Below are 27,930 nucleotides of genomic sequence, written 5' to 3'. Positions count from 1 at the left end.
ATACTGTTACGGGAGTATTGGAAATACTGTCCTAGCAGCTCTCCAGATAGCCAGTGCTGGGAAATATCTGAATACCAAAGATTAAATAACACTGGACAGCGAAAATTTATTGCTTTTAGTTTGGCTGAGGAGTGTGAAGAGAGGCGATAGACAGGTAAAAGTGACTGTACCTGTTACAATAATTTTCTGACATGCAAGTTTTCTTCTATTCCTGAGACTGTAGAAGGTGAATGACATGATATCAGTTTTGGTTTTTTCAGAGTTTTTTATTGCAATACATTTTTAGAGAACCTGAGCAGCTGCACTTCAAATGTCTGTGATGAAAGAAGGTGGAGGGGATGCTGTGAACTGGTGGCAGACGAGTGTCAATGCATGTTCAGTGAAAATGTAAGTGATGAGCAGTGAGGGTCCTTTCTGAACTAAACTGCCCCACTTTTTCTTCTCTCCTGCTGACAAGACAAGCGTCAGAAACTTTCATCAAGCCTGCCGACACTCAGGGAACATCAGCAGGAAATTTAGCAAATAATTAGCAATCAGAGTTTGCTTGTGAAGAATCGAGTTGCAGGAATTCTTTTTTCAATCTCAAGGTAGCAGGTTGATAATGAGGAGCTCCAGTCTGACATAAATCCTTGTTTTCTCATTGCCTCTTTTTGTGTTAGTCTGAAGATAACAACTGGAAAAAAAAAAATCACACTCATATTTCTAGGTCTGATATTTTGTCCTTTGATGAGGACACTCAGCATGGTTAGTCTAATTATTTTCTTCCCACTGTCTCTTATTGTCAGCCAAAATGACGAGTTTGCATAGGTAATGGTTTACACAAACTGCTTGTTCTCTCAGCCCTGCCAAGCTAGTGCTTTCAAGGCGCCAGCTCCAAGTGGAGGCTGCTTTAGAGATCAAGCACCCACAATTTCCACAAAGTCATTAGCAAATTACAGGCATATATTGTCTATTAGGACTAGATCCTCTCTGTACAGCTCAAAGCTTAATACATGAAACTCTGCCTAGTGCATCATTCTCCCAACCTCATTAAACACTTAATTACTTTTATCTTGCACCCAGGATCATACCAGGAGAAGGAAATGATGGCTAAACACATTTAAAACCACACCAGAATTGTGATGCTCTTGGTAATGGAAGAGCTATCTACCAATTCTGCTTTTCCAGGGATACTAGGAGGGAGGCAAACTGTCACCAACATGACTGGTGTTAATCAGCTTAGGGAATAATGAGAGACCTATTTCTACTTGAATCCTCAGTAAGACTCCCATTCATTTTAGAAGGTCAGAGATTTCCACAAATACGTCCATGCATTTTTCTGCACATTTGCTTACGTAGCAGGCACAAGAATCATAATGCCCAAAGCATAAAAATGGCTGCATGTATCTGTGTTGAACCCTTGCCTTGGAGTTAATGGTCTATTTACAGAGTGAATAACCATGAGTCAGGTTCATTTCCCATACAGCTCACAGCAGTTTTTTTAGGTTTGGCATAAGGTACAGAGAGGTATGGAGAAGGAATGGTGCAGAGTTTACTGGGATTGGGAGTGGAGTCGTCTGGAACAATTTGGTCCTGAGACTATATGTGGTGTAGAGCTATGTAAAATCTGACTTCCTGGAGATTACAGATGTCAAAATTGGCAGGATGTGCACAGGAATTTCTGAAATACATAATTTTTGCTTTTGAAATACATTTTACAGAGTATGAGTTTTATTGTGACTTCTGAGCTGCCTTTTTCCCATGGTCACAAGTAAAAACTTTTGTTAAATCAAAAGATACATTTAAATTCAAGTTACACTGTTGATTTCACTTAACATTGCCACTAACCTACATTTTTATGATCAAATAAGCATCATAAAAACAAAATCAAGACAGGTTCATATAAAAAGTGTAGTAACTGTCATCAATATTCAGGAAAAATTCCATTTTCTTAAAAAATAATACATTTACTGTATTAAATTGATTTCATTTTCTAATTATTAAAGGAAACAAGAAGCAGGACAGGAAAGGAAATGTTTGCACAGGACAAACAAGCTGACCAGACTTGCATCAGTGGAAGCCATGGTGCACGACCTGCCTCCTCCAGGAGCACCACTGACAGCTTTATATTCAGCATTTGCCTTTTCAGGATTATTTGTAATCATATAGTGTCTTTCACCTGAGGGTCTCAAAGGGTTTAAAAACAGTTTAATCTATCATTGCTCACACGCTGCTGGAAGGCTTGCTCCCCATTCTCATCATCCCAGCTGCCAGCCTGCAATCCATCTCCTGGTAGATTTTCAAACTGGAGCTGTCATTCCCAGGCATAGGAGGTGTTCCCTGAACACAACCCTAAAACTCCTTCACTGATCTCCCTCAAGCCCTCTTGGAAAAGAGCCTCCTGTACCCAGTTATTTGCTCACTTCTCCATGGACTATGAGTTGCTTGAGTTTTTTTATTCTAAGCCTATGAACCATTAAGAAGTTAGGTCCAGATATGTAACTTCCAACTCCTAGATGCTATGACCTTGCAAATATTCTAGAAATAAGTAATAAATCTGACAAATGTAAATGATCCTTCCAGATGTGAGGAAATGAGAAGCCAGGCTCTTAGTTAACTTACTGAGTACTTAATCACACAGTCTTTGAGGATCCTTGAGCATACCCAATATAGCTGAAGGTGCATTTTGAGTGATAAATTATGGAGTGCATAACAGTAATTTTTAATATTCACAAACCCAGTCTATTCATGTTCAGAAAATCACTCTCTTTACATGAGAGAGAAGTAAATGACCCCTTGGATACATGACAAGTTTTACCACTAATCTAATATATTTCCTAGGCACATTACACTGGAGCATTGAGGACCAGAGGTAACATCCAGTGAAGTGACTGGAAGGAGTCCCATTGAATTGGACAGAATTTAAATCAGGCCTGAAGCCAATTAAGAAAGCTGGACATTGCTTGACCAGCACAGCATTTATGCTGCTTTCCAGTGTCTGACCATATTCATTAAATTTTAAATGGAAACACTTTTAAATTGGTGCTGACGCTGCTTTAGCACCATAACACTGTGAAATTTTCACTTACTATTGGCTTTTCATTTCTGTGATATTCCCATTAAGAGTAATGTCTATTATTTGGAAGGGTAATATGGAAAGAAATTACACAGTTTGCATTAACTCTGCTGTTGTGAGCTGGTAAATCTCAGCAGATGCCTTAATGAGGCAATGGCATGAAACCTGTATGCAACTATTTATTCAGCCTATTCATTATTGACTTTTTATAGTTCCTTGCATGTATTTAAAAAGAAGAAAAAAATCATCCAGCACACTTACTTCTCTTGTTTAGTACCATGCTCTAGCCGGTTTTTGGGCTTCTCCTTCCCTTTACTCACTAGCCCTCAATGAGAGAAGAAAGCTGTCTTCCTCTTTCTAAATTCATGGCTCACAGCAGACAGATGAAATTTTTCATGAAAAATATGTATCTTCTTAGTCAGGCTGATAGGCACAAGTAGCCAAAAGGAGCAGAGGTACTGAATCTGACTTATGTCCATTTGGAAGGTAGTAATCTCACTAAAAGGTCATTACTTGTTTCTTGCATCTTTAAATGTCCACATGCAATCATCCATAAGCATCCCAAACTTGTTGCATGCTTGTGTGTAATCAGAGAAAAGTAATTTGAAAAGTGCAGGTGGATGTCTCATCACAAGTGGAAACCTGGCCACACAACTGAGAAAGGGTAAATTAGATAACTGCCTGGAAGAGGTTCACTAATCAAGAGGTCTTAACACAGACTAAAAACAAGGCAGTAATAAGTCTCCCTGTAAGATCTGTTTCATGTGTACTTCAGGAGTGATGCCTCACTTATTATTTTGAAAATTAGAAATCCAGTGCTTTTAGAACGTTTGGGGTTTTTTATTCCACTTTCTCTCTTTTAACATATCTTGCATTTATTGCTATCAATATTGTGTCAGTGAACAACATGAAGACAGTAGGTAAGGAAACTTGTTTTTGAAGGGTGCTGCACAATGAAATATTGTTTTGGTCAATATAGTAGTTTGTTATTTTGATGTATTTTCTGCCCCACAAAATTGTGCTTACGTCTGCCAGGACACGTGTGAACAAAAGTCGACCAAAAAGGGAGCTGGTGGAAGCGGTTTGCTCAGCACTGCAATTATTTTGTTATTACAAAAACGTCTCATTCTCTCCTTAACTTAAAACAAGACCTTTTCTTCTGTGTTTGATTGACTGGCAGAGAGCAAATAAGTGGTCACAATGCTGATATCAGAATGACCAGGAATCTTAGCATCGAGGCAGTCATCTAGGAAATGGGAATCGTGGCTTCTATTTTTATTTTAAAACTTGTTCTACTGCAACTGAAATTAAAATCCCTGTTGGTTATAGTTTCAATTTCACATATCTTGTACTTTTTTTTCAGCCTATTCATTAGCTTGTTTAGAACCTGAAGTCAAGGGGAATTTCAACAGTGACTTCAGTGGGAGAAGTGTCAGATCATTAAACCTCAGTACTTTTGAAAGTATGTTTTAAAAGCCATTCAGAAGGGAGCCATGGGAGAGACACTAAATGAAGTGACTTTACCTTACTTCAAAGCTCAGGAAAAAAAGAAAAAAAAAGAAAAAAAAAAAAAAAAGAAAAAAAAAAAGAAAATAAGAAAAAAAAAAAAAAAAAGCCTGCTCTTTTTATTCTTTAAATGCAGAATCATGTACAGCCTGAAGGAAATATTTTAGGAACTCAGACAACTGAAGTCCTGCTCTGTGATGGTGTTCAGTATGATATGGATGCCAAGACTAATCGATGGCATGCTTACATCAGCTCTGCTACCTGATTAATTAATTTGCTGATATCTGGTATTCTCCAAATCAAACTCATTTCTTCCAGTCCAGATCTGAAAATCTTCCCTTTGTTTGTTTTATTTAAGTTAAATTATTCTTGCTGTCTTTAGAGTACCCCTTTACATCTAGCATGATTCCAGCTTGCAGAACAATCCTAATATTTTTCCCTTGGTCCTTTGCACCTCTTGCTTCCTACTTCTCTTTGTCTTGCATATTAGCATCATTATTAATCTTCTCCCTTCACCTGGGAGATGCTCTAATAATAATTGGAGCTCTAATAATAATTTTGTTGTCATATATACTTGAATTGTCCCTGATCATGTCTTTTTCCCATGACATTTGCATCTTCTGTAGTTTTTTGCTCTGTAGGGAGCAGTTCCAAGCTCACTTCCCTCTATCTGTTGCTTCCACATCTGGAAAGGGTTGATGGCTTTATGCAGCCAGCAACCTCAATGCATTGCTCTGCCATCTGAACCACCCAGCTTTGTAAAGAATATGAAAAGTTATGTTGAAACAACCTTCCTGCAAATTGTTTTACATGCCAGAGGCTGAGCAGTGACTTTGATGGAGGAAAACCTGGGAGGTCAGAGATCATCTGACATCAGCAGGGCTGGAGGGCCTGTTAAGTTTTAGTGTGTTCTTCCAGTATTTGGCATCTCCTGGGCAAAAGGAATGCCTCTTGCTGCCAGTGTTCACCAAGTTTTCTATTGAATGGACTCATTGGCTTCCCATGGCATGTCCAAAGAGCAGAGAGACAAGCAGAATCAATTCTGCCTGTTCCCACTCAGCAGTAACACTACTGTGGTCTTGGCAAGTGCAGGCAGACGGCCAGATTTTGAACTTCATTTCCCTTCTGCCCTCTGATGCAGATTTATTTATGCAAGTGCTTTTTGAAGCAGCAGCCCATCACCTTTAAGTACTTCCCTGATCACCTGCTGATTTCTCCAGCCCTCTTTTCTCTGCAGTTAGGGCAGCACTAGACCTGCGAGTGATTTAGGAAGAAAGGAAATGCTAATGGGGAAGCAAACACATGCTAATGGAGAAGCAAATACAGATGGGAGGTATTGGGCCTATTTTCTCCCTTCCCAAACCAAAGGTCAAACATACATTATCAGTCTGAATAACCTTCGGATAAAGAAAACCATTACCATTTGGGAAAGCAAAAAACAATGCCTTTAAAATATTGCCTTGACATCAGCTTGCAAAACAGTGACTGATAGGTCTAAAGAGACTTCATAATTTCAGTGTCATATCTGAAGGAAAAAATCTTTATTCCTCAGAACCAGCTAAGGGCTTCTCAGCCTGAAAGAATTTAATGCCTATGAGAACAATTTCTACCAATTGAAACAGTTGGCTTAATAAAACCTTAACTCTTCTTGTACACCAATGGTTACAGAGAGGTGTATGAGTCTACAGAGCTGTGTGCAAAAGGCACAACAGCTTAGGAAGCCTGAAAATATATATAAAGCTCTCTGGGGATTTGCAATGGGAGAACTTGATAAGACAAGACCAGTTGGAGTAAGTGCATCACTGTATTCAACTATGGTTTAATATTATGGTCATCACTGCTACTGAAAGGCTGGATCTGGGTGCAGGAGACACCATATTTCTTATTCCACTACAAATTTCTCCGCAGAAGGGCATACCTGCCAAACTAGACACTCTGACTGCCGTATCTGGGTCTATGACACTGCCCCCTCACAAGCTGTGACAATCAACTGCTTTGTTTTTCTGTTGAATGCCCACCAGTTGTGCTCATCTTGTGTTTCCTCTGTTGACAAGTACCAGGAGTAACTCCTGCAAGAGACATATCTCAGCTGGTTCAAAAGCCAGATTAAAACGAGTTATAAGCATTTATGGAACTTAAAACAAGACCTTCCTTTGGATTTCTGGAATCATAACAAAATTGTCCTCCAAGAGCACACTTTTCTAGGAGCAATCATGGAGTTTGAGTCAGTGACAGAAAGCAAATGCTACATCAGTGTGATACAACAGCAGCAATATTTCAAGATGATTGATAAGAAAAGCACTTCCTGGAGGTGATTTTGGCAGGTGCCCATTAATTCAGTTCTCCAGCTGCCACTTTGGGTCATAAACCTGCCAGGAAGAAGGGACCACAAGCGGCCACCTACTCCCTCCTCAGAAACAGGCTTAAGCTTACACTTTGACCAGACTAAGTGTGTATTGACCAGACTAAGTTTTATATTCATACACTGAACAAGATTCTCTTACCAGCCTCTTCAGTTTTATTTCTAACATTCAACCTAAATCTTCTTTGCAGCCAATTTATTTATTTTGTTTTCTCTTTGTAAAAACTTTTTCAGTTATTCAAATACTGCTACCTTGTCCCATATTTATTGTGCTCTCTCCTGCCTGTATAAAACCACATTCTTTTAATGTATACACAGGCCATTTTAATTGATTATCTGATATTTTTACTCGTCTTTTTTGGGATCTCTTCAGGTGGGGTTTTTTTAATGGATACACTATTCGGAGCAACAACTTCTGAAGACAAATGGAAAAGAAAGATTTCTCCTCTGTCTTCTGTATGACAAACTTACAGTACCAGTCCTATAATTACAATGTCCAGTATGTAAATGCTGCTTTTCCACACTGGTTTCCCAGTCTCTGTCTTAAAAAATGTCTTTCAGTTTAATACTAGAATAAAACAAAATGTTAACTTGTACCCCAGCAGGCCTATTTTTAAGTCTGTTGGGAAAAGCCAATTACGTCTTTGTTATGCTTACAGTCTTTGTGAAAATTACAGTAATTCTCAAAATGCCATTTTAGAAATTCTGTGTTGTAAGATTTTAGGAAAAACTCTTTCTGTTACCATTCTTTGACTTGTTTAACAAAAGACAAGGGTGATGGACTCTGTTATTTGGGGCAGCAGATGCCATCCCATGGTGGATGTGCCTTATAAAGTCAATATTAGTAGCTCTCAGGACACAACCATTGTCATCAAGAAGGTGAACATCCATATCTTTAAGGATCAGATATAACAGAAAGCAATGAGTGAGAAAAGATGTAAGAGACATCTAAAAGCCAGTCGACTTTGCCAACTTTTTTCTAGTCCTTCAAGGGAAGGTTTCAGGACCAAAGTGTTGCATATCCATCTCTTTTCTACACTGGAAGAGGAAAGTGAATTTTTCTTCACAGAATCACAGAATGGATAAGGTTTGAGGGACCACAGATGGTCACCAGTGGAACTTCCCTCAAGCAGGGCCATCCCAGAGCACATGGCACAGGGCTGCATCCATGGATCATCAGATGGTTCTTGAATATCTCCAGTGAGGGAGACTCCACAGCCACTCTGGGCAACCTGTTCCAGTGGAAGGTCACCTGCACAGTAAAGTTCTTTCACATATTCAGGTGGAACTTGCTGCAAATCAGTCTTTGCCCATTGTCTCTTTTCCTATTGCTTGGCAGCACTGAGCAGAGCCTGGCTCCATCCTCCTGCCACCCTCCCTTCACACACTGACAGACATGGATGAGCTCCCCTCCCAGTTTTCTGTTCTCAAGACTGAACAGGCCCAGCTCCCTCAGCCTTTTCTCATGAGACAGATGCTCATGTCCCTTCATCATCTTCATTGCCCACTGCTGGGTATGCTCCATGAGCTCCATGTCTCTCCTGTGCTGAGGAGCCCAGAACTGCACACAGCACTGCAGATGTGGCTTCAATAGGGCTGGGTAGAGGGGCAGGATCCCATCCCTCCCTGCTGGCAATGTTCTCCATGATGCACCCCAGGGCACCATTGGCCCTCTTGGCCCCCAGGGCACACTCCTGGCTCAGGGACAGCTTGCTGTCCAGCAGGACCCCCAGGTCCTTCTCTGCAGAGCTGGGCTTTCCACACTGGCAGGTGTGCTGGTGCCTGGGGTTATTCTTGCCTTGGTGCAGTACCCTGCATTTGCCCTGGTTGAACTACAGACTTCTGCCCACCTCTCCAACTTATTGAGTTCCTTCTTAAGGGCCACACTGCTCATGACTGGGTTTATTTACACTGTGTCTACTGGTTCACCAGGAAATTCTGTCTGGACGGCACTCACACAGTTTCAGTCAGAGTACCAAGGGAGCAGTCCTGCTGAAGGTATTGGCGTGTGTTAAAGAGGTTGAGTGAAAGAGTGAGACAAAGAAACTATCCTGAGGCTGTTCTTGTGTTACAACCTTCATAACAAAAATCCAACAATCTTATGTTTCCTCAAAGATCAAGAGTAACTGAATACAGGAAAAATACTCTTGGGAAGATAGATATAATGGCACAAACTGTTACCTGTTTCTATCATGACCCAGGTGTCAGAATTCTTGTTCCCTGAATCAGTTCCAGTGAAGAGACCAGCTTTCCACCATATCTATCCAGTGTGATGCAAAGCTTAACGCTGAAGTAATTTAATTTCTTCCTAAGTGTGACCCCAGGATCTGGTTAGATGACATTTTCCCTGATACAGACAAGCCTTTCGAAATGCTTCATTTTCTCTGTCTGGACAGACAGTGCAAGTTACTGTTTTATTGAAATTGTAATGAGGATGGAATTGTCTTTGAGAGGCTTTTGTTGAGTAGAAGCTATACATTCCCACTTTCCTTTTACTCTGCAGAAAACTCATTACTGTGGCACTGGCCACAGAGCAAAGTGTAATCTCTTTTACCCTATTCTTTGTCTTATTAAGAAAATGTCCCATCTCTTTGCCATTATTTCTTCTTTTTGGTCTGTGTAATTAATACCGAGGTCCTTGCAATGTTGTGTTTCACAGACCATATTGGAAATCAACAGTCAGAGCCACGGACTTAGCAGAAATCCAGGTCCCACCATCCACCAGCAGGCCCAAAAGGAATGTTCATCACTGCTTTCTGCTGTTCAGTCTCTTCACTCCGGTTTTTCTGACTTTCTTTCTCAAACAATGCTCAGCCCCCCACATCAAGTATTGCTCTGGCTCTGAACTTGTTATTGACCCTAAAATTTCCAGTTCCACCTTTCCAGAGGGTCATTTTTTTCCTGTTTAGCTGGTAAGAAATATGGTATAGGCCAAAGACTTATCCTTTAGAATCTCTTCATATCTGAACAAGCTTCAGATGGCCAGAAGATTGTCTAGCTAACAAAAATACTTGAGAAACAAAAGAAGAATGAAAGAAGGAAGCCACAAGTAGGTGGAACAAAATCAGTAATTCTGAATATTTAAAATTATTTGGGGTACTTTGAACCTCACTTGGAAAACACAGAAATACTTTATATTCTGAGTGCTAATAATTTATTATTTGATATGATTAGTAACCATATTACCTTATAAAAATCAGAAATGTGCTAGTCAGCATGTTTTAAAACACATGCAATTTCCCTACCCGAAGGAAGGTATGTAAGTTCCATGCAAGGTAAATTTCATGTGAAAAGAAGGTCAGACTAGGCCAGAAGTTTACAACTTCAAAGGAACTCACTATTTCACACTGGCAACAAATCTGTTTTTCCAAGTTCCTTGCAAGCAATGCAAACAAAATATGTTTGGTTAAACAGCAAAGAAGTGGAGCATTCCTTCCCTAAGAGAGTCTTGAGGAATGGTGTGTCTGTGGAAGGGAGTGGTTTCTTCCACATTTTTTAAGGTGATAGAAACAAGGAGAGACAGTCAGACAGATTTAAACTTAACTTGATAAAAGGATTCAAGTACATAAATCAAACATTTTGTGTGAAGCAAAAAACTAAGCTCCTTCATAAGGAGATGTTGTTCAGTTTGGCACTGTAGGAGAAATTACACAAACCATTGCCCACAGAAAACATGGCATAATGAATAAAATTTGTCTTGAATTATTTAATTTTAGTGCTTTATTTTATCTCCTCTATCTTGCACGGCCTAGAAATTGTTCTTGATGAGAGCTTTTTGAGCATCTGAGTCTCAAATTAAAACAACACATTAATGTCTTCTATACATAGAGGTAGAAAGATTAGAGTGGAGTGCTTAGAAATGCACTAGATTCAACACTTTCCACTAATGGGACCACTAGTGAGCACCACTTTACTGCCTTAAAATATATCCATAAGATACAGTATTCTTGGTTGCATGATGACTGAATAAAATTTAATAGATGCAGAAGTGACAGAGCAGAACTAATCCTTTCTAAAATACCAGCTCTATAATAAACCACATTTGTTTGGAAATCTGATTAAAAACATGTCTTGCAGCACTAGCAAGACCTTAGAGAGTGGAAAATCAAACCTAGTGTGGGCCATAAATTTTAAATGGCCAGATCACCCATAATTGAAGTGATTTTTTTGTTGTTGTTTGTTCTTATTGAGGAAGGGTTTGTTGTTGTTGGTTTTTTTTTGGTTTTTTTTTGTCTTTTTGTATCAGAGCCCAGTATCTCTTTAACACCTTGCAAAAGCCAAGCCTTCCTGACTGTAGTAACAAAGAAGAACCAATCCTCCTGAGTATGTCTGTGCTGGGCTTCCAGATCAGAGAGGATGATGAGTGATCTTCAGCCCAAAATGCCACCACATCTTAATAAGTGATTGTGCCAGTGCAGGTGCTTGTGTGCTCTCAGCCCATCCCAAATGTCCTTAGTGAGAGAGGATTTAAGAAACCTGTGCCATGACCAAAGAATATACCTGTGAAGAATTACCAGAGCTAATGGTGGGTAAAGGGCATGACAAAAACCAAGGCAAATACATTGCTCATTTAAGCACTTAGTCTACCTACAGTGGTCCAGTCTGCTGCCAGTCTGGTGGACTGAATGGACACTCAAACTGAGATCTGGATTCCCTGCCAGATTTACCACACTGAATCTCTAAATTTCCTCTTCTATTTCAGTACTTTTCTGCATATTAGATTACACTATAGAACTACCTCATAAAGGAGAAGAGGACAGGAAAAGTGGTGCAAGACCTACATTTACTTTCAAATACAAAGTATTTACCAGCATCTGTGGGTGGTACTACAAGTTTTGGCTATATCAAACTGAATATCTTGATGAAAACACTATCTAAAATTAGTAAGGATAAGAAAAGCCACAAAGAAAAATTAAATACTGTACTGAATTGGTGTTCATGCATTGCATACTGTGATATAGTTAAAGAGAACCAATTCTAAACTTATTTTGAATACAGAAAACAGGCCTGTGAAGGTAGTTCAGGCTAAGTTCTCCTACTACTATGCCTAAATAGGCCATATGAGATATTTCCTTAAGCATTTCATTCATTTTTTTTCCTTCTACACCTTGCAGAAGAACTCAGAAAACCCTCTGAGAGCACCTTTCTGACAACAGACTTGGAAAAGTGACCATCTGAAAGTTTATTCTTTCATAAAAATTCCGAACACATTTACTTCTATAATTTTAATCACTGTTTTCTTCAATATGTCCTTTGTTATCATTGCAGTCCAAACACACAATTAAGTTGCTGATGTTCTGTGACAGAACTACAGAATGCTGAGATACTTTCCCTGTTTTGATTTATTTTTTCTTGGAAGAAATCTTTTTCAGTAAGAGCAGATCTTTTATATGAGAAAATGTCCATTACTTCAAAAACTTGAAATTCCATTGGCAGAAAAGGCATTTCAATTGATTCTTTCTCTTAGTTGAAGTATTTAGGAAGCAGAAGATTACGCTGAGAATATAAAATGGGGCCACACCTCAGAGTGAGTCCTATCTGTGGACACTGACTTGGTTACTCAGGCAAGTAAATACTGGGTTTACTGCCTTGAGAAGATTTGTAAGTAGCCTGTAAATCATGCATCTAAGAGACCTCAGGAAAAAAACAACCTTATGTTTTCTTTGAAGAGAAATAAAAGTCCAATGTAAGTGTAAGGAAAAGCAGGAGGGTTTGCTCCCTTACAGCACCTACCACCCAGGGAAGATGCCCTGCAATCATAAAGATTTGTGTCCCTCTTTTTAAGCTTGTGATTCCTGCTCCTCCCTCTCTGGATGGGTGCTGACCCCTGGTAAGGTTTACCCTCTGTTCAGCACCAGAGCTCACATTGATTCAGAGACAAGCCTGCTGTAAGTTTCTCTCAAATATTTAACTTTCATTTTTATGAGGAAGCTTATTTATAATGGATGTAAATGGAACTGCACCTGTAATGTAGATTATCTTTAAACCTGTCCCTCCAAAATCCCATCTCCCACGGCATAAGAGGGCAAAAGAGAAATACAGGCTCCCTGTCCAGGTCTGTCTTACACATCTCAGTTTCATGGTTTTAAGATTTATGAACCTAGGAGCAGTCAAATTCTTTGGAGACCTTCTAGTCATGTCTCACAGGCACTGAAATGCTTTATCAAGTGCTTTATCTTCATCTTGTCTTTCCTTCTTACCTTGGCTAACTTTGTGGCAACACTAGAGGTCCATATTGGGGAACAACCAATTTTTAACCTCAAAATCTTCATTAGTAGATGGGGAAGTCTTTATTCCCTCTCTGTGTAGTAGAGAAGTAATCTGTCTCCTTACTCACCACTTTCTCAGACTCTTCCTCTTTCTGCTTAATATACTTTGAGTAAGATGTTCTAATTTCAGTTTTGGCAGGAGAAAAGAAGAGGAGATCCTGTCCATAGAAGACACACGTAATAGCTTGCTGAACTCTTACAGGGAAACCAGTCAGACTCCAAGATGCAATAATAAGTTTCCCTCAAAATATATCTGATTACGTAACAGGTTGCTATGTTAAAAATTAAATAAGGCTTGAAATATACAGCAATTTGCAGGCACTAGGGAGCATGCCTAATAAAGAGAGTGCATTAGCTGTTTCTGCTTTCTGAAATCCAGCCTATAAATACTGTAACATCTTCCTATTTACTTCAGTGTGGGAGGACCAGACTTTGTGAACCTGCTTGTTAAAATCAGCACTCAGTTGAGTTTGAGTGACATTTTTTTAGCTGTGCTTTGGTGTTTACATCAGTCGAATCAGCATCTGAAAATTGTTCAGATCTCTGGACACTGTACCTTGTGCATTCTCTAAACACAGCATGAATGTGGAACTCGATCCTATCAGGAAGAGTAACAGGGCCTGAGCAGGATCCAAAGCTCTCCCAGGGGCCATGCAGCAGTTCATGGGACTCAACAGTGTCACACTAGTTTGGTAGAGGTTATGCTAACACCTCTATTTACACTCCAATGCAAATCAGACATTTCTCAGAGTTGTACGGAATTGCTTTCCAACAAAAGTTAGTGAGGCAAAGTCTATTCAGAACCATCCTACTTGGTATCACCACCACCATCTTGTGGTTCCCAAACACACTTAAAAATCAGGCCCCTATAGGCACAGTTCTCACTGAAAATCATACACTGACTCTAGGTGAGGTATGAACTCACACAGAGGCAATTCAAAGGCCCTCTATGATCACGTTTCATGGAATAATTATTTATTGGAAAGGTGAGCAGGGAAGAAGGAGTCAATAGACAAGCTCCCAGCTTACCTCCGGGGCAAAGTTTCAGTCCCTCTCAGAGTAGCTGTTCATGAATTTTACACAAAGAAAATCCCTACCAAGAGCCAGAGTCCCTTGGCTGGAGTCCAGGACACCTGCTGAAGATGTGGGTGCCCACTTCCGTCCAGGAGCAGAAGACTCTGACCCAAGGGTGGGCTCAGCCCATGAGGCCATGGTTAGAAGGAGCCATTGCTGCAGGTGGGGTCCTGCAGGGCCCTGTGCCTGTGCCCCACAACAGCAGCTCAGAGGTGGGTGAGCTCAGACAGATGGTTTGCACCAGACAGGCACAGAGGATGATCTGAGGATCACAGAGGGACCAACATTCTCCCACCTAGCTACTCTAAGACTGGGATAAAAATTTTTAGGGCACTGTCATGTCATTCCTGGGGTGTGCCTCCGCAGCACTGCTCTTTTCCAGCCATGCAGAAAGAAGTTGTCAGTCCACTACTTTTCAGGAGTACTTTGCCCTTTTATTTTTGTAAAGCTGCATGGGAAATGGTAGGTATATGAATGCGTCTCAGAGAAGTTAAATGAAACAACTGTGCATTGGGCTTGTGCAGTTTCCTTCCTGTCACATTCAAACCCATCAGCAGCCCAGTCCAAGCACACACAGGGCTAGGTTAGGGAGCTCATCAGGCATGCTATCCTCGCCTTCTGACTTCCTCTTGGAAATAAAAACGGTGGCCCTAATGAGAATTAATTAGGATTGGGGGTGGAGAGGGGGATCCATCATGGTTTTGTTTGTGTTGTTTATTTTCTGTAAACCCATGGAGGGAAAAAAATCATATTACTTCTCTGTGCAATATAGTAAACGTAATAAAAAATGAACACATGGTAATTAGCTTCTCCATTAAGTATACCAAGCATAGACAATGGCAATCGTGCAGTGCTGATTACAGACATTATCCTTGCCTGGACTTTTTTTTTTCCCACCATTCAATCAACACTGCTAAATAGAAACTTCAGTGTTCAATATTATAAGACACTAGCTGGCAGTTATACAAAGATGCTTTACACAATGTCATCTGGCTGCTTGCCTGATTCTCATATTACCTTCCTGTCTTGCCTTATACGCTAATACGCATGGCTGATTAGAAGAAAAATGCAGAAGCTGCTTCCCTCTCCTCTAGCTTTTTTCTCCAGCTTCATGCCTTGAGGGAAAAAAGGAATCACATTTGCTAATTTCGCCAGCAGAGCTTAACCTGGGAATGGAACAATTCTCTTTCAATTCCTCATTAGTTATAACTCATACACAAACACTGCCTTGCACCAGACTGATCGGGCAGTCTTTGATTCCACTCAGAGAAATGGTGATTACTGTTGTTGTACAGGAGTCCTCTAGTAGCCTTGCTAAAGAGGGTCTCAGAGTTCAAAATAAACATTTTCAAGGGCTGTACAGTATCCAGGGGTCAGATGTCTGGAAACAGGATTTCAGACTGAAAATCCCAGAAGCTCAAATGACTCTGGAAAATGTCGAGTAGCTCCTTAAGTGATTGCTTTTGGGTGGATTTGCTGATATCAGTAGGTCCCTTGGGGAGTCACAGTAGAGTTTGTGCCAGTTTCCCGAGGAAGATAAGCCTGCTCACAGGAAGAATAATTTTCACACATTGAAAAAATGTGGGGTTTTGTACTCTTGTTTACTTATTTCTGTTTTACTCTTTTATTTTTTATGGTAAAACTATATCAAGGCAGATGTTGTAGAGTCAGGTTTCTCAGACAAACATTCGTTTTTCCCTGCCTATTTTAGCCAGGTTGAATTTGAAGTCTAGTCAGGTGTCCAGGATTTCCAGATGTCTAGCAGCCACATCAGAGCAAATTCTGCGTATCTGAAAAACCTGGCCATGCATATGGACATGCTTTATAGTAGAATAATCAGTGCCTAGGATGTCTCAGACATATGTTCAGGTGCAAGTCACCTTCATGGCAAATGTATCACAAGTCCAGTCATTTCCCAGTTCCTCAGTGAACCTTTCAGGAAAAGAATGGGGGAAAATGTGGAACGCTTATATTAATAATAGGAATGTTTTGCACTCTTAACTGATCTATCTCTGCATAGATATAGATCAAAGATCTTCCCTTGCAACTCAGCAATAGCTCTGGAGTCAGGCTGGCTTGTGAAAATGTGGGTGCTGTAACAATTGATCTGAGTGCACATAGGGCAGCTGGCCCTGTGTCCTTCTCTGAGGATTGGGCACTAAGCACTGCAAACAGCCAGCAACTGAAAGTGTGAAAAACAATTTTCCCAATTTATTCCACCATCACAACAAATACCCTTTAAAGTAGTCTGAGAATTTAACTGGACCTTTGAATTTACACATACATACATAGGTATGCATACGTAAAATTTAAATACAAATGTGTTACTATATATTGAAATGTGTTGGTGCTGTACAGTTGGGGAAACTTTAGGCCACCTACAAACCTCCTCCCTCCCTAGCTTTGTAACTGCTATCCCTAAGCTTATGCCAATGACATGATATACAGGGAAAGCTGAGGACTACAAACAAAGCACCAGGGGACAGAAGAGTCTCCTTGAAATAACTTTTTTTAAATATGCACCAATGAGGGTAGGATTTCTGTGGCTAGGAGGTGAATCCTAGGATTTATGGGCATGACAGCAGAGTTTCAGTTGCTTCTGTAGCCTCAACACAATGGCACAGAAAAGTTGGGCTGGGGACACCTCTGCTCATCTGCAGTGGCTCAGGGACCCTGAGTGGGAATTATTAAGGTTTGACTCAATGCAAGAGATATGGAGTGTTGCAATTAGTCCTTCTATTCAAAGGTAGTGGTGAAAGCAGCTCACAGCCCACAGGATTGTACATCTCTACAGAATATTTTAAACACCAGGAAACCCCTTTCACATATTTAATGTTTAAGCTAAACAGGTCTGCTTTGCCAGAAATGTGTTCTTTTGATAAGTTCTCCCCCCATCAATGTGTACACAAAATGTAGTTTCACTGCTGGTGCTCTTCACACATTATGACTGGCCAAGAAAAAAAGGCAAAATACAAGTCAAGTGCTGCATTTAAAAGCATATCTTAAATCCTATCCAAATTATACACTCTTTTTTTTAATCATACCTACACTTCAGAGAGTGATACAAAATCCCACCTGGTCAGCTGCATATGGACTTGCTTCTTTCCCCTGAGCAGAGCAATAAGCAGGACCTCAAACACCCCACCTAACTCTGCTGTTAGAGAGAAACAGCTCAGTGCTTAAAGAAAGCTTTGAGGGACGTCAATCTGCTGTGTCAGACATCAAGTGCTGTTTTTTCCTTAAGAAGACATTGAAGTTAGGCTGATGGATGGAGACCTCATAAAAAATTAGGTTCACACTATGGTTAGGAAATGTGTCTTTTTATCTTTAATCTCCTCTCACTTCCCTCAGCACCTCTGGCTCTTGAAAAGGCTGCAGCAAGTAATTTTCAGAATTCAGAGAGTACATTTTAAATACAAGGCTACTTAAATATATGACCTCTTAACCCAGCATATGAGAAGCTGTTGATGACACCTATGAATGCTTCAGACCTCAAACCCAGCCTTTGTGACCCAAAGAAGACACAATCAAATGCCCAGCTTTCCTGTTTTCTCATGAATGTATGAGTGCATTCCTGCAGAGGAAACAACTAGTGCTAGAGTGCCCTTCACTTCAGGAAAAACAGATCTAGGCCTGGTGCAAAGCTGATCTGATGAAAAGGTACAGTGATATTTTTGAAAACAAAAATGTAACAAATTAGTAAGGAAATTATTGTATTATTCCTCTGTGTGTGTCTTCAAATTCAAGCTTCATATTTTTTAATAAAAACAAGGTACTTGTCTCAGAGAGGAGGTAGCTGGGTAATACTTTATGATGCGTTGAAATTATTATTTGTCTACAGAAAGGCTGGATTCTGTTTAATTCTGAAGAAAAATACCCCTATACATGTGTAGAGCATGAATGAATGAAACCACACACTCACAGACACCTGGTCCTTCACAGGTCAGGACCATTTCCACAAGACACCTTGCACTGTGTTCCTCCTGGCTTCTCCACCACCACTACTCACATCTTGCATGTATCCACAAGAATAAGGAGTAAAACATCCCTCATACACCACCAACCCTTCCAAAAATACTTTAAATAAATGTGTTTTGAAGGGCAGCTGTCACATCCCTCAAGTTCCATAGGCTGCTGAGCACATAGAACCCTGTTCAGCATCAAGATTTTGATATAAGCAGTTACTGCTCCACTATCTACAGGACTTACTGGGATTTAGATGCCTTGTAGGTACTCGCTTTGGACTGTAAGAGTTAGTTCTTCCAATTTAACTGGAAAAGAAAAAGAAAAAAAAAAAAAAAGGAAATTAAAGTTTCCCCTAACTAGATCTTTATGTTACTTCAAACAATTTTTAATCATGCTTTTCTGTGCAAATGGCTGCTTCTTTACACTAGTTAATACTAACAGAAAATTTCTTCAAAAGGCATTTTACATGTGCATCAGTGTTTACTTTGGTAATGTATTTTGAAGCTTCCTGCAGACTTTTCATGGTGAAATATCCTCTCTTGTACACCTTACAGTAACCTTATTAAATGATTTGCACCTCTGATTTCTTAAGTCAACACATGGCGTAATATGACATCAAATTACATCTGACCTTCTCTGTTCCTTCAAAACCACACTTCATCAGAAATATGTGCATTTTACAGTAGATATATTTTACTTTAAAATGTGGTCACAAGAAGACAAAGGTTGCCAGAATTACCTATCTTATCTGCAGGGCAGCTGGTAAATGCATACCCAGATTGCTACGGTCATTTTTCTTCTCCCTATTTTCAAGCTAAAATAACATTATAGCTTATAAACTACAACCAAATAAGGCAGTGAACTCAGATAATGCTCAGGGGAGATGATAGAATGCCTATCTCCTCACAAATTAGCCACAGTCATTTAGGATCTATAATAAAATCTGGCATTTTGCCAGTTTCTCAGCTATTTAATAAAGGGTTATTTAAACCATGATTGAGATTTTTTTGTTTCTTTCTTTTGTTCTTTTTGGAGAAACAAACAATGTATTTGAATTCTTGAGCTTAAATCATTAGAAGATGCATCTCTGAGTTAAAAGAGGTATTTTGTACTGAGCTGGCATGGGTACTTTGTCCTGACAGACTGTTTTCACACAGTAAAGCAGATTCTTTTGGACAAAGTTTACCACAAGGTTTTAATGTATCAGGCCAGAGACAAAACACAGTGAGGTAATGCCACGGGATAACACTGAAATATTAGTGAGGAGGAAAGCTGAGAGCTGGCAGCCTCAGTGCATCAGGCTGAGGTTTTATGAGCATCTGGGCAGGCTGAAGGGATGACCAGTGCCAGCAGGCAAAGCATCACCCTTTCCTTCTCCCGCCACACAGTTCTGCCCCTCCTGACAATGAACAGGAAAACATGCACTAGGAGCTGCTCTCACATCTGCCATTTAAATAATTTTTGTATTGTGCTGTCCCAGCTCTGAGCACAGATACCTGACTCTTCTTTACCCTGGATCTAGACTTAGGTTACACCAGTAAAGGAGCCATTCCCTGTACAGGATGAGCCAGAATCCACTCCAGCTTCAACACTTCATTTCCCTGTCCCAGCAAGCTCTGAATGTAAGCCATTGGTGGGAAAAGGGACATAAGGACACTAATTCCAGCTCTGTGCCAAGCAGGAACTTACTCACAGAGAAATGGAGTAAACGCAGCATTTATAACAGGAAGATGCAGTGCTACAGCTGGTAACAATAAAAGAAGCTTTACTGTATGAAAAGATCAAGTTTTACATCTGTATAATCTAAATCAGGTTGGTTTAAATGCTAATGCCTTCAGTTCTGCAACACATTTTCCCCTTAGTTTAATATTGCCTTGGTAGTGTGACCTTCAGCTTTTTTCACAAAACCCCTTTCTCTAGTAATTTGGCGAGAGAAAATTAAGAATAAAGCTCTTGTGTAGGAGGACTACTGGTATGAATAAGCTTTTTCAGAATGTAGTACTGAATTTTTCCCAATTTGCATGAATTTCTCAGTGTATTTTGTATATAGGCCCAGAGCTTTGTGTGTATTTTAATTACATCTCAGGATATAGAGTGCTGGCTCTTGTTGTTAATGTTGTCAGGGACATAAAGCTGATGTTAGGCAACAAAAGACTGAAGGAAATTTACCACAATTTTAGTTTTTTCTAATTTATATATGATTTACTTGGTTCCTTGCTCTTACATTAAAGTTCTTTCTTTACCAACAGGCTTGATAAATCTGGTGGCCTGAAAACCTAAAAGAATGAAACAAATATGTTTAATTATTTATATGAGGAATAGGTTTTATTTTATTTAACAGCTTTCTCTCTCAGATAGCTTATTTCTAAGAGGGGTTTGTTGGGTTTTTTTTTTTGTATAATTGAAGTAGTCCAAAGAAAGGAACAGTGAATTTCACAGTTGCTTTCATCTTGTTGCTCCATTTCTTATTCTTTTTCCAACTAACCTACTCAGATTCTCTCCACATTTATTTATTATCTTTTATTTTCTATGCCTTTGTGTTCAGGTGCTACATTTATCCTGCACAGCACCTAACACATCAGAGTACTGACCTAGTGAGTTATGTTTTGCAATTTAAATCATATTCTTGTAGAATCATCAAACCATTTATGTTGGAAAGGGCCTTTAAGATCATTGTGTCCAACCACTAACACAGCACTGCCAAGCCCTCCATTAAACCATGTGCCTTAGAGCTATGTCTGCATGTCCTTTAAATACCTCCAGGGATTCCACCACTTACCTGGAAAGCCTGCTCTAATGCTGAACAACAATCCCATGAAAGAAAACATTCCAAATATAAATCTTTCCAATCTAAACCTGCCCTGGAGCAATTTGAGAACATCCCTCTTTGTCCTGGTTGCCTGAGAGAAGAGACCGACACCCACCTGGCTACCAACCACTCTGAGGTAGTTGAAGAGAGTGATCAGAGCCCCTCTGAACCTCTGTTTCTCCAGGCCAAACAGCCCCAGCTCCCTCAGCTGCTCCTCTAAAACTTGTTCTCCAGACCCTTCTCCAGCCTTGTTGGGCTTCTCTGGATTTCCTCCAGCACCTCAATGTCCTTCCTGAACTGAGGGGCCCAGACCTGGACACAGCACTCGAGATGTGGCCACACCAGTGCCGAGCACAGGGAAGCAATCATTTCCCTAGTTCTGCTGTATCATTGCAGGGTACCCCTCAGGCAGGGAATAATGCACTCCAACTCCATGATTTCAGAAGGCTGAACAATTGCTCTATTAAGCTATACTATATTACACTAATACTGCACTATATTAAAGAGATACTACACTATACTACACTACAGAAAAACCCATGACCCTTTCCAGACAGTCACAACACAGCTTTGACCCAGTTGGTCAATCAATCCAAACAATCATCAGCAGAGTCCAATTAACAAATTCACTCTCAGTAAACAATCTTCATAACACATTCTACATGTGCCAAACAACAGGCACAGCAAGGAGAGATAAGAATTGTTTTCTCCTCTTCTCTGAGGTTTCTCACTGCCTTTCCCTAGGAGAAATCCTTAGGAAAGTTGTGCCTGCTGCTCTCTGTGAAGAGATCTGTGGTCACACTACTGGACATGCTGTTTCTGCAAGGCGGTGAGTACGATTCTGAAAGGAACACATTTTCAATGTTGTCACCATCGGAAACTGCCTGTGATGATTATTTAGCTCCTTGTTTCCTGACTCTTAAATACCCTTTGACACCAGATTAATTCAAGAACAACTTTTGTTCATCTTCAGAACTCAAAACTGAGTGAATTGTAGTGAGTATCATAACAAACATTGAGGCAAAACCTCAAATTTGAGAAAGTTTCAGCCACCTTTCTAGGCTGAAGTGGAGTACTTTTACTTATTGTTTTTTTTTTTAAGGAACAAGCATTCTTTGGCAATTATATCAATTTGATAGATTATTTTTTCAGTTGTTGCATAATGTATTAATGAGTAATGATTTTCATTACCCTGGTCACGACTCCACTGAGACATTAACAGGCATTTTTCCTTGAAGAGCACAGTTTGGTAAGCAACCAACTGTTAATACATGAACTAGAGGAAATGGAGTTGAGAGAACAGAAGCTGCTGTATGGCTGGCAGCTATAGATGTACCTTTGAAAGTGAATTTGCAGCTGGACTAGATAATCTACGCAGTTTTCTGTTGCCCCAGGCCCAGTATTTCATCCAAATCATGGTTGCTTACTCAGCACTTGCAATAGAGCACGTGTGCATGTGGGATTTCAGCAGAAATGTGCCAAGGAGCTCGCTCAGCCAGAAATGTCAAACTGCATTCAGGCTAAAGTAAATGAAAGTTTGTCATTTTGGCCTTTATTAAAGCAAGGAAGTGAAAAAACAAGCCAGGATACGTGTCATGTAAATATTTGTGTGAAGCTGACTAATTGCAGATGAACTGAGCACGGGAGCTGAATTGAGCTATGGCTTAGTCAAAAATAAACTTGGTCACCATTACCATGACTATTTAGTCACCGTTACCAGCCATAGGGGAAAATGACCTTGTGGGTGAGGAAGTAGTCAGGGATTGAGCCTGGGTTTAGTTCCCTGTTCTGCCACAGGAGCTGCATGTGACAGGATTAGATGGTAATATCCTGCCTCAGTAGGGCAGGTGATTTTTCAGAGAGAAACAGGAAATAAACAGGTCCTGAATAGCAACTCAGTGCAAGCAGGGCTGATTGTGTGTTAATGAGATGCTGAAATAGTTATTCAGTAGATGCAAAACCAGACCTGGCCCCAGATGAACCCGCATAAATGAAAAGCATTAACAGTAGTATTAAAAACAAGCCCTTCACCTTCACATACTTCAGGTCTTCATTTGCAAAGACTAATATACTGCTTTCAGTAATATGTCTTCTGTTCTGTTGATGTGAACACTTTGGATAGAGTGTCTTCTAGTTGTATGAACACCAGTGGCCCAGAAGTCCTGATTTTAGCTGTGAGAAAGGGAAGGGATTCTCTGACCTTCAGCCAATTCTTTACCCAGCACAATGTGAACCTGCTCATCCCACCAGTCATCAAATCAATTAAGCAGGACTTTCCCTTTTTAATCCCATGCTGACTGTGCCTGATGGCTGCATTGTTCTTTAAATGCCTTTGGATAATTTCCAGTATGATCTTCCACACAATTTGTCCAGGAACTGAGGATAAACTAACAATTCAGTAGTTCCTATGTCTTTCCTCATGCCCTCCCTGTAAATTGGAATACCAGTGGCTAGCTTTCAGTCAGTGGAGATGACTCCAAACTCCCAAAATCTTTGAGAAATGATTGAGAGGCATCCTGCCATCACATGCACTTACTCCTTCAGTGCTCTGGGATGAATCCCATCAGGCCCCATATGCTTGTGAGTTCTCAACTGGTACAGCTGGTCCCTGGAAGCATCATACCACATATTCATCATATCATGTACTAACATTCCAGTATGATATATGCTTCCTTCTTCTCATCTCTCATTCTCTTCAATCTCTGTACAACTTCATCTGCTGGTGGAATTTAATAGCACTTTTTTATAAAATTCTTAAAGTGAGGGGTAAAGGGTTTTGATTTTCTTGCACTTACCAACTGGGACCACCAAAAGATTTGTGAAAATAGAATTTTCAGTGATAAAGCTGCAATCCACAGTGAAAGTACCTGAAACCTCAGGAGAAAGACCTTTCATTCAGAATTTCCAAGCTGCCTTGCTAGAACTGGGAGCTTCTGATTATTCAGTTAATATTGGTAGGAACAGCACTGTAGGGGCATAGCTCTTCTGTTCACCCTCTCCCTCAATCCTTGACTACAAAGTGTGAAGTTTCCGACTGGATTCACAGAGTTTTCTCTGCCCACAGAAAAGTCTATATTGCTTAAAACTTTTATTTAACTTGAGTCTCAATTCTAGATTTCAGACCTTTATTTTTTTTTCTTTTTGGTCTTTTTTGGGGTTTTCAAAGGACAAAAATAGACTCTCCTTTCCTTATCGGTAATATTCTACAGTTTTTGGATTTATGATCATTCCTATAACTATATCTGGAAGTTATCAGAATTGTTAACAAACTTACAGAACTCTTGACTTCACATGTAATGATAAATAAATATATTTTGTCCATAGACTAATGAAAATTGCTCTCTACACATTAAAGTTTAAACAAACACCCCCTGGCATGTTGCAAGCACTTTTACCTGCAAAATAATAACATTTCCTTTGATTAAAGCTTGGACGTCTTACAGTTCATTGATTTATAGGAAAAAGAGTGTGACAAGACGTTCAAGGAGGGAGTGGATATTGAATGGAACTCAGATTTTGCAAAACACTCATATTTTTCTTTTTAAATAAGGACAAGTTCCCTGGTGAAAGATGGAAAATAAATCAATCAGTTATTTTAAAGAGATATTCGTTCACTCACTGTGATGTGTGTCTTAATATAAACACAAGTTTGTTTAACTCTCTCTAATACTCCCACTAAATTCAATATATTTGGAAACTGAACACAAGGTTTTTGCATTAACCAGTCATTTCATAGCTCTGAAGACATTCCCCTTTTCACCTGACCATCTTTCTCTCACCTTTTTCCTGTTAGATCTCCATGTACATTTGGGTTGGCTGTCTCAGAAGTGCTCCATGGTTTTCTGAGGCACAGCCTTTGTTTGCCAGAAGTCTTTTAAACTGCTCACAGGTGAGCGCTCAGTAGGCCACAAGTGTTACACTGACCTACTGACAGCAACAGAAGGTGCTAATTTTTCATCTTTTTGAATAGCTGGTCTTTATTCAGCTCCTGGAAGAGAGGCTGATGTTTCTTGCTGTTTCTACAAAAGAGTCCTCTTGAGAGTTCAGGGCACTTTATCTCTTGGTTGAATTGTGTACAGCCCTTTTATACTTTTTTTTTGCAGCAAGCTAACTTACATGTAGTTCAGTACTAAATGCACAAGAACTCCCTAAAAACCATCAAGAGATTAAATCATTAAAGCTCAGAAAGGACCATTAGATTGCCTACTCTTCATATCACAGGCCAATTATACATCATTTTCACACAGAGCCTAAACTGGTTTCTGACAAAACTGTAACTTCTCCAAAGGTATCAAATCTTGATGAGCATACTAAGCAATGGAAAATAATCCATCTCTCCCAATAATTATCTGCTGTAATGGAAACCACTAGTAAAAAACTGCACTGTGTTTTTCGGATTAATTTGCCTGCATTCTGTTTCCAGGCATTGATTCCAGAAAAGCCCTTTAGAAAATCTTTTCTTTTTTCATTAAGTTATTTAAACACTACCAGCAAGCCTTGTGTCTGATAGACCAGCTGAATTTGCTGGGTTTTTCTTTGTGAAGAATTTCCTCTTTTTTTTCCTCCTATCTTTCTACCAGTCTCAAATTTCTCAACATTTTTTTAAAGGAAGGTGGCAGAAGAAAAGATGATATTCTAGTATTAACCCTATTCTAGTTCATGGAAGTTGAAATAATTTCCTCATTTCTCATCAGTGATCTCCACTGTATACATCCCCAGGTGGCAAATCTTGGCACATTGTGAAAACAGTTTTGGAATTAGGACTTTTAGCTCTTAAAACAAACGAAGAATCCCAGTCAGTGGCATTTCCCTCTGTGCACTAATTCCTTGAGGTCTATTATTTTTCCAGGGTTTAATTCTATTTCATGTATTCAATACTGATATTAAAAAGAGCAAGGTTTTTTAATCATGGTCAAATGCAGTGCTGTCATAGTCTATCCATCTATCTTGACAAACCAAGTCTTAATTAAAATTAAAAGAATACATTGGGTTTGATTCACGTGACCTCTTTGACAGAAAATCATGTATTTTTCATACTTATGCATTTTTATTTCTTTTCAGATTTAAACTTTCATATTTTCTACCTTTCTAGCTTGTTCTGATGGCAGGTCAGCCAGTCTCTGTGTATTCTGTTATCCCTAGTTTGTGGTTTCTTTTAGTATTATCATAAATTTAGTAAATTTGGTATTTTTCTATAGGTTTCTCTGATTCATTTCTAGCTAGCTGTCTTGGAGAACTTTGAAAAGTTCTCTTATTTTTACTACATGTGTTTTTAATACACACACTGTCTTCCTTAGCCACAAATGGACTGGGCAGTCCTTCCCAGCACTGCTGCAAGGAAGTGCCTCTTGTTCCTTCCTTCCAAATTCTCTGGAGCCTTTTTGCCTTTAGTAGCCAGAAGAAGTGTAAAGTACTTTTTAGACCCCCTTCCCTTCTTGTCAAAATACTCTTCCCATGATTCTTTTTGTGGCTGAACTTATTGGATAAACAAACAGAGTTAGGCAGTTCAACCTGCTCCAGTACAGAATGCAAGGGTCTTATGTTTATTGACTAAGTCTGTTAACCAAAAACATTTTTAATCAAACACTGACTTTCTTGATTCAGAAAAGTCACACACCCTATGACCAGAAGTACTAACTCAAACTTCTACTTCCCACATCCCTTGAGTATTCTGTCCCTCAGCCAGCTGTCCTTGGACTCACACGAGGGATCAGAGTTATTGGGAGGGCATGCACAGGTGGAAGCACTGCAGGTGCAACTTGGCCAGATTTACCACAGGTGGAACCATCTAGAATGCTGTTAGAGAGCTGGAATAACCCACACAGAAAAGAGACATGGAATTTTGGCTTGCTTTGCCTTGGCAAAAGAGAGTCTGAAATTAAATTTAATAATGTGGTGTTTAATAAATAAATCATGGGAGATGGGCCAGTATGTCTGAAGGAGAAAAGCTGGTTAAAGCAGCGGTTTTGACACCAGGATAAATGTATCTATATTGGCTAGAACTGGATGTAGGCTCAAGTCCCTGATGTAATGTGGCACACTGCAGCATGCTCACGCTCAGCAGTTCCTTCCACTGCTGTGTCCCATGATTTCATGGTTCTGCCTAAAACCCACTTTTTTGAGACTTATGCCGGTCTACAGCAATCTGTGTTTTCCTTAAGAAATAGCCCCAGTTGCAAAGCAAGGACCATTTTTGTCACTCTGCTTATCAAATGCTATAACATGCATTTGGGTAGAAGATCATTTCTGAGCAAAAATATCAAGAGCACATAGTAACCTGTCTGAGCATTTATGCAATGCAAATAAAGATTTCAATGGAGAGGGAATCAGGATTGTTTTTCATATTATTTCCTTTTTTGTTTGTGTCTTTTTCTTAACATAAAAATATTTTTTCCTCTCATTTGAGTAATCCCGATTACAGCTGTCACAGGTGGTACTGCAGTAACCATTGCCTAATAACAAAATAAAGAGAAGGTAATAGCAATGTCAAACAGCTGCTGCAAGTATAAAGAAAAAGAAAAATAAAAGAGAGTTCTTTGACACTAGATGAGTATGAACAAATGAGGATTTCTTGTTTCAATATGTATTTTAGAAGATACCTTTCTTCTTCCAGAGTTGTACCTTTGCTCTTGTTGTCCCAGAAGGCAATATCAAAACAGATTAGCAAAAAAATCAAACTATTTTACAAGCCAGCAAAAGAAGGCACCCAGGTTTAAGTCTTCTCTTGCTAAACTTCTGCTAAAGCAGGGTTAAAAACTCTACATATCAAAAGGAAGAGAATATGTAACTACTCTCTGTAAGCTATAAAACAAAACTAGATTTTCAAAACCTGTTTATCATTAGCATGGATAGGGAAAGGAAAGAAAAGACTTTGAAAAATCTCTGCAAG

The 27,930-nt window shown here is 39.6% G+C and overlaps 1 long non-coding RNA gene across 1 annotated transcript; it reads right to left on the bottom strand.

Moving 5' to 3' along the window:
• Positions 1-548: 548 nt before the first annotated feature.
• Positions 549-23,955, bottom strand: LOC134419086 (uncharacterized). The gene is made up of 3 exons (XR_010027973.1): positions 23,837-23,955; positions 18,476-18,537; positions 549-673 (listed from the first exon to the last, which is right to left on the bottom strand). It is a non-coding gene; the product is annotated as an uncharacterized LOC134419086 (long non-coding RNA).
• Positions 23,956-27,930: the final 3,975 nt, after the last annotated feature.

The sequence above is a fragment of the Melospiza melodia genome, chromosome 5, assembly GCF_035770615.1.
Source record: "Melospiza melodia melodia isolate bMelMel2 chromosome 5, bMelMel2.pri, whole genome shotgun sequence".
Lineage (NCBI taxonomy): Eukaryota > Metazoa > Chordata > Aves > Passeriformes > Passerellidae > Melospiza > Melospiza melodia.
This window is presented reverse-complemented; position numbering and strand designations above follow the sequence as displayed.